This window comes from Leucoraja erinacea, chromosome 16 (assembly GCF_028641065.1).
Source record: "Leucoraja erinacea ecotype New England chromosome 16, Leri_hhj_1, whole genome shotgun sequence".
NCBI lineage: Eukaryota > Metazoa > Chordata > Chondrichthyes > Rajiformes > Rajidae > Leucoraja > Leucoraja erinaceus.
The window spans coordinates 39,208,590-39,224,580 of record NC_073392.1 but is presented as its reverse complement, the minus strand read 5'-3'; the positions used below and the strand labels follow the sequence as shown (position 1 = coordinate 39,224,580).

General features: G+C 43.8%; 2 protein-coding genes across 2 annotated transcripts in view; one reads left to right on the top strand and one right to left on the bottom strand.

Annotated features, from left to right (window-relative positions):
• syn2b (synapsin IIb) overlaps positions 1-15,991 on the top strand; it is a 393,937-nt gene that overhangs the window by 281,243 nt on the left and 96,703 nt on the right. The window lies entirely within an intron of this gene.
• LOC129704849 (metalloproteinase inhibitor 3-like) overlaps positions 1-15,991 on the bottom strand; it is a 47,478-nt gene that overhangs the window by 20,689 nt on the left and 10,798 nt on the right. The gene's annotated exons all lie outside the window — the stretch shown is intronic.

Below are 15,991 nucleotides of genomic sequence, written 5' to 3'. Positions count from 1 at the left end.
GTTGGAGAAACGTTTTGCATTGCGGGAATGGGTGAGTGGTGGAATATTGCGTTGGGGGAACGGGACCAAACGGGTCCCACTTAGTCTAGTATCTTTATTAAAGATGATTTCCTTATATAAATGTATGTTAACTCTGTTCAATCAACATCCTAAAAGCACATTGTTTAATGAAAATGTCAGTATTTTTCCAACTACTGATGTCAAGCCAAAGGTAGATAGTTTCCTATGCTCTTCATTTCTGAACTACACATCCAAGAGCCTTTCAAATGTGATATGAGCTTCCATGTCTAACGCCCTTCAGGCACTGCAGTCAACATCCCCAGTGTACTCCGAGTGAAAATGTATTAAAATGTATTACCTCGTATCTTTTCTAATCCTCTTCTCAATGCCTTAAAATGATGGTCCTTCATTGTGATCACTTGACTATGGTCCTGATGGATGGACATTCTCTTAGGAGATTAGAAGAAGCGTGAATATTCTTTCTGAGCACAAAAATAGAGAGGTATATTTTCCTGTCATGTAAACTCCAAAGTATTTAAATTTTTCAGTGGCAATTCTAAAGGGAAATTTTAGGAGATGTGAAGGGTCTTGAGGTTTTATTGGCATAATTTCACTTTTGTTCCAAATTATTCTATACCCTGAGAAGGAATCAAATTGTTCTATGAAGTTTAATATATTTGGGATACTGACTTGAGAGTTGGTAATATATAAAAGTACATCGTCTGCATATAACAAAATCTTATTATTAGTATGTTTAGTGCTATAGCCAAGAATGCCCAGATGTACTCTTAAGAGCATACCGCTTTCTGTCGGGTATTCATTAGTTCCTATAGAGTTAGGTTAACAACTAGCAACTCTAAGATTACGATTACGATCTCATAGTGTTCAGCTGGGTGGGTTTAGGCTTATTATTGTCACGTGTGCTGAGGTACAGTGAAAAGCTTTGTTTTACTCGCTATCCAAACAGATCAGATATGCCATACATAAACACAATCAAATCAAACTCAATTACAAGTGCAGAAAATAGTTCTCAGCATTGTAGCCCACCAGTTCCACAGACAAAGTCCAATGTCTACACGTGGGTAGTGGTGAATCACATGGCACCCTAGCTAATGGAAGGGCCATTCAGAAGCCTGATAACAGAGGGGAAGAAGCTGTTCCTGAGTCTGGCCGTGCATGTTTTCAAGCTTCTGTACCTTCTGCCAGACAGCAGCAGGGAGAAGAAGGAATGATCGTTTCCTCTTACGAAGCAGTCCAGGAATAACAGTGACAGTATAAAAACAAGGAGTAGACCATTGAGGCCTGAAATGAGATGAATTTGTTTTGGATTAGTGATGAATCTTTGGAATTCTTAACCCTGAAGAGGAATGAAGGCTCAATCATTGCTCACATTCAAAACGGAAATTAATAGATTTCTAGATATTAATGGAATCAAAAACTATGGGGTGAATGTAAGAAAATAAATAGTGTTAAATCAGCAAAGTCATTTGGTGGTAGATCAGCAAAGTCATTGCATATGGAACAGACTGGGGAGATTAAATCTCCAACTGCTCCTGTTTCGTATGGCTTTGTGTTAAAATTGCAAATATTGGAATCCACGTGCAACTTTATAGATCCATTGAAACAGCTTTAAGGTGAGCGGACAACTTTTAAAGGAGACTAGGCCAAGTGGGACCCGTTGGGTCCTGCCCCCTCAATGTGCGGTGGGGGGGGGGGGGGGGGTTGGGTGCAGCCTGCAGCATCATACACACAATAACCACCCCACCACACAGGGTCACCAAAGAGGTAGATAGCAGTTCAGGACCGCTCTCTGGTTGCGATAGGATGATTTCGTTCCCTGATAACTGCTTTAAAAAAGTGTCCTGAATCTCGAGGTGTGATGGCTTGGGCTGCGTCTTCATTAAATGATGTCAGTTTCGGATGTTGATCGAACATAGTTAACATTGAAGGGAAGTCACACAGGAAGACATAAAATTGAAGAGAATGTACTCACATGGTTTGGTTGGTCAATGGAAAGGAAACAAAGAGTAAGAATGAATAATTGCTATGGGGCATCATAGGGACGAATGTTTGAGCCCCAACACTCACAATCTATCAGTTCAGTTTAGTTTATTGTCGCGTGTACCGAGGTACAGTGAAAAAACTTTTGTTGCATGCTAACCAGTCAACAGTAAGACAATATATGATTACAATCGAGCCATTTACTTGCTAAGAGAATAACGTTTAGTGCAAGGTAAAGCCAACAAAGTCCGATCAAGGATGGTCCGAGGATCACCACTGAGGTAGGTAGTGGTTCAGCGCTGCTCTCTGCAATCTATATCCCCAGTGTGGATTAAGTGTGACATTTCAAACTTTATTGGAAACCAAATGGAAACATGAGTAATGATGTGGAAACATAGAACCTTCAATGAAATACAACAAGCTGAATGAGTGGCATCAACGGGACAGATGAAGCAAGGTTAAGAGGAAGTTAAAAGAGGAAAAGAGGAAGGTTATCCACTAAACACTAAAGTATTTTTTCAATGATAAAAGATGAGGCAATGGTCCTGAGTTCCTGTTGTATGAATCACCTAGAGCTGATTTGCAGGTGCAGTCGGCAATTGGAATGCTGAAGATAGACACAAAATGCTGGAGTAACTTAGCGGGACGGGCGGCATCTCTGGAGAGAAGGAATGGTTTCAGGTCGAGTTTAAAGAAGTGTCTCGACCCAAAACGTCACCCATTCCTTCTCTCCAGAGATGCTGCCTGTCCCGCTGAGTGACTCCAGCATTTTGTGTCTACCTTCAGTGGAAACCAGCATCTGCAGTTCCTTCCTGCACAAATGCAATGTTGGACTTTATGTAACTTACTATGATTAGATGAGGCCCTGGTGGGATCCCATTTGCAATGTAGCGTACAGCTGTGGGTTATTGATCTGTAAAATATATATATTTACTTTGGAGGAAGCACAACAGACATTGCCCAGAACAGTTTCTGGGACAGTGAATTTGCTGTATGAGGAGACGTTAAGTAGCTGAGGCCTCTTTTTTTAGGGTTTAGAAGAAGGAGAGGTGATCTCATAGTGTTCAGCTGGGTGGGTTTAGGCTTATTATTGTCACGTGTGCTGAGGTACAGTGAAAAGCTTTGTTTTACTCGCTATCCAAACAGATCAGATATGCCACACATAAACACATAAACACAATCAAATCAAACTCAATTACAAGTGCAGAAAATAGTTCTCAGCATTGTAGCCCACCAGTTCCACAGACAAAGTCCAATGTCTACACGTGGGTAGTGGTGGTGAAACATGGCACCCTAGCTAATGGAAGGGCCATTCAGAAGCCTGATAACAGAGGGGAAGAAGCTGTTCCTGAGTCTGGCCGTGCATGTTTTCAAGCTTCTGTACCTTCTGCCAGACAGCAGCAGGAAGAAGAAGGAATGATCGTTTCCTCTTACGAAGCAGTCCAGGAATAACAGTGACAGTATAAAAACAAGGAGTAGACCATTGAGGCCTGAAATGAGATGAATTTGTTTTGGATTAGTGATGAATCTTTGGAATTCTTAACCCTGAAGAGGAATGAAGGCTCAATCATTGCTCACATTCAAAACGGAAATGAATAGATTTCTAGATATTAATGGAATCAAAAACTATGGGGTGAATGTAAGAAAATAAATAGTGTTAAATCAGCAAAGTCATTTGGTGGTAGATCAGCAAAGTCATTGCATATGGAACAAAATTTGTGTTAAAATTGCAAATATTGGAATCCACGTGCAACTTTATAGATCCATTGAAACAGCTTTAAGGTGAGCGGACAACTTTTAAAGGAGACTAGGCCAAGGGAGCCCCGTTGGGTCCTGCCCCCTCAATGCGCGGTTGAGGGGGGGGGGGGGGGCCTGCAGCATCACACACACAATAACCACCCCCCCCCCCACACACACACACACACACACACGCACTAACCACCCCTCTTGATATTATATTAATATTATTCATTAGCTCCTTTTACCCCACCCCCCCATCCTATCCACTCATGCATAGCCCCCAACTCGCAAGCGAGGTTAGAGAGAAGAGAGGGCGGGGTCAGGGGCAGGGGCAGAGAGAGGGCAGGAGCAGAGGGAGGGCAGGGGTAGAGAGAGGGCAGGGGCAGAGGGAGGGCAGGGGCAGGCAGAAGGAGCGGGGGGGGAGGCAGAGAGGGGGAGAGGGAGGGGCGCGGGAGAAAGGGAGGGGGGGGGTAGAGATTGAGAGTTGGGGGGCATGCAATACCCCCTCATTCCAGCTCCAGCAGGCTCTGCTTCTGCCCAGGTACAGGTCCAGCCTGCGGCAGCAACCTCCCCACCATGCGCCAACCCGGGGCGAGTACAGGGCCCAACTTGTTCGTTCTTTCTGCATCTTTTGAATTACCAGAGGGGGGGGGTCTAGTCATCGGGGGTGTGACGTCACTCGCAGCGCGAGGATGACGGATGGTGACGTCATCAGCGAAAGACAGTCATTTTCGAATTCAAAGTTTTGTCAGATTTTTGAACAATTCCAGTAATAACTCGAGAAATAAAGCATTAAATTTTCCGATAAGGCGAATTTGGACTCCAGGGGGAAAATGTCTACTGGAATATGTAAACAATTTATTGTTACCGCATAGATTTTTTGCGAAGATGTGATTATACACACACACACATTCACATACAACATCAGACTTTTAGTTATATAGATGTGCGGGTGCAGTTTTTTGTACACAGAGGTGCTGAGTGCCTGGAACCGGCTGCAAGACGGCTGGTTGAGGCAGATACAATAATGGCATTTAAAAGACATGGATATGGAAGGGATGGATGGACATTTTTAGTTTAGTTTAGAGATACAGCGTGGAAACAAGCCCTTTGGCCGACCGAGTCCGCACCGACCAGTGATCCCCGCACATTAAGACTATCCAACATACACTAGGGACAATTTACATTTATACCAAGTCAATTAACTTAAGAAGCCTGTACATTTTAGGAGTGCGGGAGAAAACCGAAGATCTCGGAGAAAACCGAGGCAAGTCACGGGAAGAACGTACAAACTCCGTGCAGAACAGCGCCCACAGTCAGGGTCGAACCTGGGTCTCTGCCACTGTAAGGCAGTAGCTCTACCGCTGCGCCACAGTGCTGCCCTCAAGGATGATAGAAGGATGATAGATAGATAGATAGATAGATAGATAGATAGATAGATAGATAGATAGATAGATAGATAGATAGATAGATAGATAGATAGATAGATAGATAGATAGATAGATAGCCTTTATTGTCATTCAGACCGAAGTCTGAACGAAATTGCAGCAGTCATACATATAATACAATAAAAGCAACAATAAACACATATTAACATCCACCACAGTGAGTCCACCCAGCATCTCCTCACTGTGATGGAGGCAAAAGTCTTAGGCCTGCAGTCTCTTCCCTCCTCTTCTCCCTCTGCACTGAGGCGATACCCCCCGGGCGATGTTATATTTCAGTCCCGTGGCTCAATCACCGCGGCCCGGGGTGGTTGAGCTGCCGCCCACCGGTCCTACAGACGCAGCCGCTGGCCCGTGGCCGAACCCCGGACTCAGGCCACCACCGCCAGAATGGATTATGTTCAGGCAGTGAGGAGTTGGTCTTGGCATCATGTATGGCACAGACATTGTGGGCTGAAGAGCCTTTTCTTGAGCTGTATGTTCCATGTGATCTGACCTGTAGAATTTGACCTCCTTTTGGCATCCACATAGTAAGCCAATTTATGAGCTGTGAGTCGACCCATTTTCACCCAGGCAGGTAAGGAAGTGACACCCAGCAGATCCCCTTCACTGCATTTCAAAGAGTGGAGCCCATTCACTATCCATTCCTCTCAAAGCAAGATTAATTAAAAGTCCTCATTAAATGTTTGTTTCTCAGTTTCCCCAATCTATCGCTTCTCATATTTGTACATTTGCAATCCTTCATTAATTTAACGGTCTGTTTATTTATTTATTTTTTTTATTTTTTTTATTTTTTTTGTTTATTTTATTAGAAGTTAATACAGCACAAAACAGTACAGTGGCACCTAATTTTAGGTGCCAACTATGTAATACCGTAATCCATTCTATGTACAACCTCTAGTTTTATGTTATGAGAAGGAAGTAAGCAGGACAAGAAAAAGAAAACAATAGAAAGGGGAAAACGTGGAAAAATAGATGGTAGAGAGTAGAAAAACGTGAAGTGTGTATATAAAAAATAAAAAAAGGAAGAGAGAAAGTGGAAAGTAGAAATAGAAGAGAAGGCCCCTTAAAAGAGAATTTTTCAAATCTGTATTCGGAGATGTAGATCTATCCCCGTCATGAACTGAAATCAGCAATCTTACGGGAGTTATAGCTGCATCACATGATTCCAAAAAGTCGATGAAAGGAGACCAACTCCTTAAGAATTGGTCATATTTATCTATTAGTCGGAGTCTCATTTCTTCAAGGCGTGCTATGTCCATCATATTCCTAATCCACATTTTAACCGTTGGTGTGGTTGTATTTTTCCAAAATTTAAGTATCAATTTCTTTCCAATTATTAACCCATAATTAAAAAAAACATTTTGATCTTTATTTAAATTGGTATCTTCTCCTATTATTCCAAATATAATCCATTTCGTTTTGGGTTCTATTCTTGACTTGAAAATCTTTGTAAATATATCAAATATATCACTCCAAAATTTATTCAACTTTGTACATCCTACAAATGAGTGTGTTATATTTTAACGGTCTGTTTAAAATGCACAGATTTCATCTTAATAAATTGTCTCAGTAAGCTGGGAGTTATAGTTACTGTAGATGAAAACATGCAGGAGCCCCAATGCCATTTTCAAATCTGGTTCTTGCTTTATCTTAACCCATGTGTTATTTGTGCCAAGCTATCGCGGGCTCTTGATGCTTGTTCGCTGGTACAGGTGGAGCAAATTCATCCAATTTCTGCATGGATCAGCCCAGCAAGTTGGGCCAGTGATATTCAGCAAGGTAGCTTTTCCTGAGTGGAATCATAAGATGGATGGCAGCACCTCTTTCCTTCATGGTGCTTTTCAATAGTTAATAGGCAGCACAGTGGTGCAGCGGTAGAGTTGCTGCCTTACAGCGCATGCAGCGCCAGAGACCCGGGTTCGATCCCGACCACGGGGGGCTGTCCGTACGGAGTTTGTACATTCTCCCCAAGACCTGTGCGGATTTTCTCCGAGATCTTCGGTTTCCTCCCACACAAAGGATACAAGATACAAAGGACATTTATTATCACATACACCAGGCGTCTTCGGTTTCCTCAGCACACAGATAAAGATAAAAGGATACAAGATACTGTGAGGGAAGGCACAAAGTTTCCCCATTGTCCACCACCATAGTTGGGCCCATTGAGGCACCAACGGGGACCGATGGTTACAGGCCCTTCTTCACCAGGTGATGGTGCTCCGGCGTCTGGAGAACCCTCTCAGTGGCTCGGGGTGCCTGGAACAGCCGCTTCCTTAGCGGAGACCTCGGATTCCGAAGCCAACAGGATTCCGAAGCTGGACGGAGCTCCACCACTGGCGATCTCAGCGAGAGATCCCAGGCCCCCGATGTTAAAGTTCAGTGCCGCCGTCCGCGGCTGGCCGCTCCACAGCCCCGCACGTGTAAGACGTACAGGTTTGTAGGTTAATGGCTTGGTGTATGTGTAAAGTGTCCCTAGTGTGTGTAGGATAGTGTTAGTGTGCGGCATCGCTGGTTGGCGCAGACTCGGTGGTCTTGTTTCCGCGCTGTATCTCTAAACTAAAATATGGTGAACTCCCCAACAACAGTTGCTGCATCAGTGTGACAGTGAACGCAAGAATGAAACAGACACTTCATTAAGATGCTCCAGTAAGTGTTCCTGACAAGCACATCTTGGGTGTATTAGGAGTCCCGCTGCATCTGCTGTATTAGACATTTGCACTGTTTAGTATTCAGCTGCTGTTACTTAGTGGTTAACCCCTGCTCTCTCCTGTCAGCAGAACACTCTTGCTGGTAATTAATGTATAATGGGATTTAACTGAAAGACAGTTTAAGGCTTACATAAAATCACCCTGTGAGTCACTGCAGCTATAGTTTTTAAAATGAAGGCACCTGATTCTGAATATTGCACTGATTTCCCCTTCCTTGCAGATAAATGTTTATATTTAATATTTTTTCCAGGACAAAACTACGTGCCTGTTCCCTACTGGGAATGTTGGTTTAGGTTGTGTATGTTTTTCCCAGGTCAAGCATGTTATTTATCAGGTGCCTCTGCCTGCATTTCAACTCATTGTACTATTCGATCGCGTATCGAATGCAGCTAATTATTTCATATCTTATTTCTCTACATCCTAGAGGGAAACTATTCGGATCATCAAGTTGTCTATATGGATTTCAGCATGGCGTTTGATAAGGTTCCACATGGTAGGCTGCTCAGGAAGGTTAGGTCGTATGGGATCTAGGGGGAGTTAGCTGACTGGATAGGTAATTTGCTGTATGGAAGGAAGAAGAGGGTGAGAGTGGAAGGTTGCTTATCAGACTGGAGGCCCGTGGTGTGCCTCAGGTATCAGTGTTGGGCCCCATTGCTGTACACGTTTGCAGATGACACTAAAGTGGGTGGTATTGTAGATAGCAAAGGTGATTAGTAGGACCTTCACAGTGAACGGCAGGGCCCTGGGGAGTGTTATAGACAAGAGGGATCTAGGCGCCCTTTAAAAGTGGTGTCACAGGGAGATAGGGTGGTCAAGAAGGATCTTGGCACGTTGACCTTCGTCAGCCAGGATATCGTATAGAAGTTGGGGTGTTTTGTTACAGCTGTGCAAGACGTTGGGTGAGGCCACATTTGGAGTATTGTGTTCAGTTTTGGTCACCCTGCATTAGGAAAGATGTTGTTAAGTCGGAAAGAGTAGGGTATATGGGATGTTTAGGAAAGAACTGTAGATGCTGGAAAAATCGTAGGTAGGCAAAAATGCTGGAGAAACTCAGCAGGTGAGGCAGCATCTGCTGAGTTTCTCCAGCATTTTTGTCCACCTAGGGTATATGGGGTGAGCTGCCAGAGAGGATAATTGAGGCTGATACTATAATAATATTTAAAAGAGATTTGGCCAGGTAAATGGGTAGGAAAGATTTAAGGATAGGGATATGGGCCAAACATGGACAGGTGGGGCCAAAGAAGACGGGGCATCTTGATCGGCATGGGCAAGTTGGGCTGAAGGACCCGTTTCCGTGAGCTATGAGTGTGACTATACCAGCTCTTCACTCTTTACTCAAATATTTACTCACTGGCGGCAATTTATAGCGAACGTCTTTCAGATTTGAGTGGAAACTGGCGCACCGAGAGGAAACGCACGAGGTTACAGGGAGGGCATGCAAACGGCAGAGACTGCAGGCAAGGTCAGCATTGTGGGCAAGTCAATGGAGCTGTAAAACAGCACCTCCTGCAACTTGAGCAAAAAAACAAAGTGCTGGAGGAAATTGGTGTTTCAGGTCGAGACCCTACAGTATATGCAATATTTTTGGTATCCTTCTGTGGTAGAGTCCACAAGTTTGCGAGCTCTAAGTGAATAAATGTCCTCTTATCTCATTCTTGTATGTCTTACCCACATACTAAAACTTGATCCCACATTCTCGACACACCAGCCAAGGGAAACAGCCTTTCTGCATACAATCTGCCTCGTCCTGTCAGACCAATGTACACGTCAATGAGATCTTTCATTATTCTAAACTCCAGTGACTATAGGAAAAAATCACACCAATCTCTCCTCTTGTGGCAGTCCAGGTGAATCTTTACAATAATTCCTCTCTAGCAGGGATGTTCTTGCTTAGACAAGAAGACCATAGCAACACTGCAAGTGCTATCTCACCAAAAGCCCAGTTTAGTCGTAGCAAGCCATTCTTACTTTTTATACTCAAAAGCTCCAGAAAATTAAGGCCAACATGCTATTTATCATCATTCTCTGGTTGGATGTTTGCTTTCATTCGTTGGTCTATAGGACAGCAAGCTCCTTTTGTACACCAGCACTTTCCAGTCTATCAACTTTTAAATGATCTGTCTGAAGAAGGGTCTCGACCCGAAACGTCACCCATTCCTTCTCTCCAGAGATGCTGCCTGTCCAGCATTTTTGTGTCTAACTTTTAAATGATACTCCGCTTCTCTGTTTTCCCTACCATGTCATACTGCATCTCCCTTCCAGTCATCTGCTGTGAGTCTGGAGTCACTTTTTGTCTGGACCGGGTGAAAGCAGCAGTTTCCCTCCATACAAGTACATTAACGTTACCAATTTAATTCACTGACTTTAAATTGTTTTGCAATCCATGTGAACAAATGTTTCTGAATCATTAAAGCTCGTTTCAGTATTATTTCACCAGTTACATCACTGTCATGTCCTTGGCAAAAATGTGTTATAGAGCTTCATATAACTACAGCCTAACCCACTTCTGCATCACCGCCTCTTCAAGCCCCTGTCCCACTTAGGAGACCTAAACAGTGACCTTGCCCGCCACCCAAGGTTTCCATTAGGTCACCGGAGGTTTTGGTCACTCTCCCTAATGGTCGAAAGTGGTTTCCGCATGGTCGAGGCTTCATCTAGGTTGCTGCTATTTTTTCATCATGATTAAAACCGGCCTCGACTAAAAATAGGTTGCCGTTTTAAAAATCGATAGTTTTTTAGTCGCAGGTCTAGTCGAAGCTGGTTTTCTTCATAGTCGAGGAAGGTTTTCAACATATGCGTGGGAGGTGGTAGGAGGTTGCAGGTCACCTCGACCTTGATTTTTTTTTTGGGTTGTGGGCAAGGTCACCAGAGGTTGTTGTTTAGGTCTCCTAAGTGGGACAGGGGCTTTAGGATAACTAACAATAATTTTAAAATATAACTTAGTTTAATCAAAAATGTTTTATTATTAATGTTTAATGTTTTATGTGTCATTCCTAATGGGCCTGTCCCACTTAGGCGATTTTTCAGCGGACTGCCTGAGACTGTCAAGTTGCCGGCTGTCGCCTGAAAAACACAACTGGAACGGCGACTGTCAGAGACACACACACACACACCACATACACACACACACACACACACACACACACACACACACACACACACACACACACACACACACACACACACACACACACACACACACACACACACACACACACACACACACACACACACACACACACACACACACACACACACACACACACACACACACACACACACACACACACACACACACACACACACACACACACACACACACACACACACACACACACACACACACACACACACACACACACACACACACACACACACACACACACACACACACACACACACACACACACACACACACACTCACACACACACACACACACACACACACACACACACACACACACACACACACACACACACACACACACACACACACACACACACACACTCACACACACACACACACACACACACACACACACACACACACACACACACACACACACACACACACACACACACACACACACTCACACACACACACACACACACACACACACACACTCACACACACACACACACACACACACACACACACACACACACACACACACACACACACACACACACACAACACACCGCAAAGGCGGGGGCCAGGGCAAGCGGAGAGCGCTGTCTATAAAATTCCCACTGTGCAAAGCCAAGGTGATACAGACACACACCGCGATGAACAGGAAGGTTGGCGTTGTAATTAAGACAGCTAAAGCACAGTGTACAGTAAGTCCTTTAAAAGAGGGGGGAGAGGGGGGAGAAGGAGTAGAGACAACTTTTAAGAAGCCAGAGATACACGGCTGTGAAGTTCAGCAGACATTTAACATTACCAGTCGGTTCCTTGGTTCTGAAAACTACTGCTAAGCTTTTTCTTCCCCCAATGAGCTAATGAAATTCACCGGTCAGCACCGGCTCCAACCTACGAGAACCTCCGAGAATCTTGGACCTCCTGGCAACCCACTAGGACCTCCTTGAGACCCACCTACGGCACGAGAATTCTCGCTACACTCCATGTTGAGAAATTCTCGGCGACCATAATGAGGCCGTGACTAATTCCCAGAATGCGGGAACTCCTCATGACAATGAAGGCAACTGCCCGGCAACCACCCGCGAACATGTGGCGACCATGTGGCGACTGCAAAGTCTCCTGCAGTCGCCTAAAAAGTCGCCTAAGTGGGATAGGCCCATTACTGTCACTGTATGTCATGTTGTCAGTTGCGGGCGGAGCACCAAAGCACCAATCTCATTCCTTGTATGTGAATACTTGGCCAATAAACTTGTTCATTCAATCATGCATGCATTCATTCATTCATTCATCCATTCATTCATTCAATCAATCATTCATTCATTCATACATTAACTGTACATTAAATTTTAGTATTTAAAATTGAGTGGGCCTTAAATCTCCATGAACCTAATTCGGAATATTTTCTAAATGTTTGGAAATTATGTTTGGTAGGTCCAAAACAAACATCTATTCTTTCCTTCACATTAAACACCCACAATCTGCTCATTCACAATGTGCCAATATTTCTCGTAAGGTTGCTGTTCTCATTAATTACTGTACGGACATTGTCGGCATTAAGCTTGGATAACATCCATCTATTCCAAGGACTTAATAATGTCACCAGGTACAGATCCAATGCTGGTAACACCAGTGAACGGAACCCTAACCCATTGTTTCTCCTCGTTTCGGCCCGAAACGTCGCCTATTTTCTTCGCTCCATAGATGCTGCTGCACCCGCTGAGTTTCTCCAGCAATTTTGTGTACCTTCGTTTCTCCTCTCTGTACCTTATTAACAAATCAGTTTCCTACTCATTGGTTACACTACTTCCTTTTCGATTAACAACATCCACAGCCACAGATTATTGAATACCAAGGGACCTTGCCAGCCAGTTACACTAGAACGGAGTTTACACCACGAGGATTTGGATTGCACTGATAATATAACAAAGGGTTTTCTCCGAGATCTTCGGTTTCCTCCCACACTCCAAGGACATACAGGTTTTTAGGTTAATTGGCTTGGCATAAATGTAAAATTGTCTCTAGTGTGTGCAGGATAGTGTTAGTGTGCGGGGATCGCTGGTCAGAGGGGACTCGGTGGGCCAAAGGGCCTGTTTCCATGCTGTATCTCTAAACTAATCTAAAATAAACGAAGGAATTGTGCACATTTTCAGGATGCAGAAATTAATCTATAACCAATGACATGATTTCCATTGGATGCTGTAACTCTGCTGGCTGCTCGTAAAAAATGGCAAAATGTTAAAATATGCGGGAGATTTGCTTTCCTTGGCTAATACTATATAATAGTCTCTGGCAGCTGAGTTTCAGAAGTGAAGTACTTTATGTACTTGTTCAGAAACAAGGAACTGCAGATGCTGGCTTACAAAAAAAGGACACAAATTGCAGGAGTAACTCAATGGGTCAGGCAACATCTCTGGAGTCTGGAGAACATGGATAGGTGACATAGAACATGTAACTGTACAGCACAGGAACAGGCCCTTCGGCCCGCAATGTCTGTGCCAAACATGATGCCATGCCCAAGCCCTTATCACTCTTCCCCCATTTGCCTAACAACGCACCAATGCCCTCTATTCTCTGTCCTCCTAAATCATTTAGAAAGAACCTCAATCACCATTTGGACTGTTTAGATGTCAAACAACCTTTATTTATAATCTTTTTTTAATGAATACATTTTCGGATCAATTGACCAATAAAACTGTTCAATGTTCCCGTGAGTTTTCTCTTTCTTCTTGGCATCTCCTGAGAATTCCTAGAGATTTTAGGAATTTAGGAATTGCCCTAGAGGGCAACCCTGGAAAATTGGCCTTCCACACCAGGCACCCAGTGACATCCCAAATTCTCATGTGTGTTTTTGGCAATGCAGGCAACTGGGCGAAGAGGGGTGAGGATCGATTTATTATTCATGGATCATATAAGAAATAGCATAGGAAGCAACTGCAGATGCTGGTTTACATTGAAGATAAACCCAAAAAGCTGGAGTAACCCTGGACCTGGAGAAAAGGAACAGACCCTGAGTCTGAAGAAAGGTCTCGACCCGAAACATCACCTATTCCTTTTCTCCGGAACTGGTGCCCGACCCGCTGAGTAACTCCAGCTTTTTGTGCCTCGACAAGAAACAGTGTCCACAAAATGTTTAAAACTCTGCCCGTACCTGGTGATATTAGTGACAGCAAGGTATCCATACGGTGGCTAATAAATGTTTTGTGGGAATACAGAAATTCACACTGATGTGATCTAGCAAACAAAATAAAGAATCTGCTGAAGAAGGTCCCGACCCGAAACTTCATTATTCCATTTTCTCCAGAGATGCTGACAGATCCATTGAGTTATTCCGGCATTTTGTGTCTATCTAAGGAATATGCTCAGAGGATTGGTGGCAGCTTCCTCAGGTGACTATGTTGATGCACAGTCCATCTTGCATGACCTTTTGGCTCACTACCCTTCTTCAGGCAGGTACTATTTCTGACGGTTTTGACTGTATCACACATTTTGTACTACCCAATTATGGAAGAATATTTCTTCCCCTCATGTATCTTGGGACAGTGCAGTTTCCTCTGCTGATTAGCAGGAGAAGCACACAATTTGTTCATTGGAAACTAAACAGTTTACTGGAGGAGGCAGCTACAAGAATATCTCCATCCTTACGCGAGGGTCAAAGAGAAGGCTGAAGCATTCAGAACCTATGATTAACATGTGTTGAGCATTTGACGGCACTGGGCCTGTACTCGCTGTGGTTTAGAAGGATGAGGGGGAGACCTGAAACTTTAGAAGGATGAGGGGGACCTCATTGAAACTTACCGAATAGTGAAAGACCTGGATAGAGTGGATGTGGAGAGGATGTTTCCACTAGTGGGAGAGTCTTGGACCAGAGGTCGCAGCCTCAGAATAAAAGGGGCTGTCCCACTGCGGCGATCTAATTGGCGAGTTTAGAAGAGTTTCCCCTCGACTCGTACTCGCAGCATGGTCGACGCGAGGTCCGAGGAGGTCTTTGTAACTCTCCTTCATGCTCGAGAGTAGTCCCCGCGTACTCGAGGCTTCAGCTAGGTTGCGGCGTATTTTTCAACATGCTGAAAATTGCCCGCGAGTAAATAAAAGGTCGCCATGGAAAAAATCTATACTTTTTTTACTTTAGGTTTAGGTTTTAGGTTTAGCCAAAATAGGTCATAGTAGGTCTGCATGTTATTCATAGGTAATCGAGGGTAGTCAAAGGTAGTCGTAGATAGTCTTCATCATAGTCAAAGGGAGGTCGAAGGAGATCAAAGGAGGTCATCTTCACTCTCCACTATTCAGTGTCCAATTTTCCCGAAGCTAGTCGAAGCTAGATTTCAACATAGTCGAAGGAGGTCGAAGGAGGTCTTCTACATAGTCAAAGGGGGTCTTCAACATGTCACTTTTCCAAAATCTCCTAAACTCTTCTAAACTTGCCAATTAGGTCGCCACAGTGGGACAGCCCCTTTAAGGGATGTTCCTTGAGGAAGGAGATGATGGGGGGAAGGCAGGAGAAGATAGATCAGTCATGATTGAATGGCGGAGTAGACGGTGGGCTGAATGGCCTAATTCTACTCCTGTCATGAATTTATGAACCACATTCATCCAGTTGTGTTGAGTGGATGATCCATTTCATTTCCCTTCAGTTAATTCAGTTCACTCCACATGACATCAAGAAATAATTCAGAGAATTGGATATAGAAAAGTCTATGAGATCATTCAACATGATACTATGGCACTGAAGGGACTCAATCCAAAACGCCACCCATTCCTTTAGTTACTACATTCAATTACAGTGAACACCTCTAATATAGCAGTTCTAGAAACAGACACCCACCCTCTATAAAAAAATTTGAGATAGGGAATTTGTTTTCTAATTGCACGAGGAATTCATGTTATAAAAAAATAATTAAATCCAACAAGTTTTGTAGGTACACAATACATCTGTAACACAGCGTGGGGGGGGCTGT